This window comes from Leptodactylus fuscus, chromosome 4, assembly GCF_031893055.1.
Source record: "Leptodactylus fuscus isolate aLepFus1 chromosome 4, aLepFus1.hap2, whole genome shotgun sequence".
Lineage (NCBI taxonomy): Eukaryota > Metazoa > Chordata > Amphibia > Anura > Leptodactylidae > Leptodactylus > Leptodactylus fuscus.
In genome coordinates, this window is record NC_134268.1 from 223,078,027 (window position 1) to 223,080,176 (window position 2,150).

Below are 2,150 nucleotides of genomic sequence, written 5' to 3' on the forward strand. Positions count from 1 at the left end.
AGTATAAATCTATTTATTAAAAAAGAAGATTGTAATGAATATTTATAGTATATTGTCCATGACTGACATGGCCGCCGGGGCGGGGGCAGCGCGTCTGTGTAAGTAGCCCCGGGCCAGTGAAGATGTCTTATAAGTAATGTCCGCACCTTATAACTGGCCCAACATTCACTACATTGTAATTATATAGAGCAGCGGAGCCTGCAGGGGGCGCTAACACCTGGTCTGTGGCTAATGGTGGAGAAGTGGTATCTAACATCATGGAGAAATCTGAGGAGCTCGGGAGTGTTCTCTACATGTCAGAGACAGTCATCTAATATAAGAGACTACCCCTGTATTATAGGGAATAGTGAGCGCAGCTCTGGAGTATAATACAGGATAAGTAATGTAATGTATGTACACAGTGACTGCACCAGCAGAATAGTAAGCGCAGCTCTGGAGTATAATACAGGATGAGTAATGTATGTGCACAGTGACTGCACCAGCAGAATAGTGAGCGCAGCTCTGGAGTATAATACAGGATAAGTAATGTAATGTATGTACACAGTGATTGCACCAGCAGAATAGTGAGCGCAGCTCTGGAGTATAATACAGGATAAGTAATGTAATGTATGTACACAGTGACTGTACCAGCAGAATAGTGAGTGCAGCTCTGGAGTATAATACAGGATAAGTAATGTAATGTATGTACACAGTGATTGCACCAGCAGAATAGTGAGTGCAGCTCTGGAGTATAATACAGGATAAGTAATGTAATGTATGTACACAGTGACTGTACCAGCAGAATAGTGAGCGCAGCTCTGGAGTATAATACAGGATAAGTAATGTAATGTATGTACACAGTGACTGCACCAGCAGAATAGTGAGTGCAGCTCTGGAGTATAATACAGGATAAGTAATGTATGTACACAGTGACTGTACCAGCAGAATAGTGAGCGCAGCTCTGGAGTATAATACAGGATAAGTAATGTATGTACACAGTGACTGCACCAGCAGAATAGTGAGCGCAGCTCTGGAGTATAATACAGGATAAGTAATGTAATGTATGTAAACAGTGATTGCACCAGCAGAATAGTGAGCGCAGCTCTGGAGTATAATACAGGATAAGTAATGTATGTACACAGTGACTGTACCAGCAGAATAGTGAGCGCAGCTCTGGAGTATAATACAGGATAAGTCATGTAATGTATGTACACAGTGACTGTACCAGCAGAATAGTGAGCGCAGCTCTGGAGTATAATACAGGATAAGTAATGTAATGTATGTACACAGTGACTGCACCAGCAGAATAGTGAGCGCAGCTCTGGAGTATAATACAGGATAAGTAATGTATATACAGTGACTGCACCAGCAGAATAGTTAGCGCAACTCTGGAGTATAATACAAAATAAGTAATGTATATACAGTCACTGTACCAGCAGAATAGTGAGCGCAGCTCTGGAGTATAATACAGGATAAGTAATGTAATGTATGTGCACAGTGACTGTACCAGCAGAATAGTGAGCGCAGCTCTGGGGTTTAATACAGGATAAGTAATGTAATATACACTCACCGGCCACTTTATTAGGTACACCTGTCCAACTGCTCGTTAACACTTAATTTCTAATCAGCCAATCACATGGCGGCAACTCAGTGCATTTCGGCATGTAGATATGGTCAAGACAATCTCCTGCAGTTCAAACCGAGCATCAGTATGGGGAAGAAAGGTGATTTGAGTGCCTTTGAACGTGGCATGGTTGTTGGTGCCAGAAGGGCTGGTCTGAGGATTTCAGAAACTGCTGATCTACTGGGATTTTCACGCACAACCATCTCTAGGGTTTACAGAGAATGGTCCGAAAAAGAAAAAACATCCAGTGAGCGGCAGTTCTGTGGGGGGCGGAAATGCGTTGTTGATGCCAGAGGTCAGAGGAGAATGGCCAGACTGGTTTGAGCTGATAGAAAGGCAACAGTGACTCAAATAGCCACCCGTTACACCCAAGGTAGCCAGAAGAGCATCTCTGAACGCCGCACAGTACGTCCAACTTTGAGGCTACAGATGGGCTACAGCAGCAGAAGACCACACCGGGTGCCACTCCTTTCAGCTAAGAACAGGAAACTGAGGCTACAATTTGCACAAGCTCATCGAAATTGGACAATTGAAGATTGGAAAAACG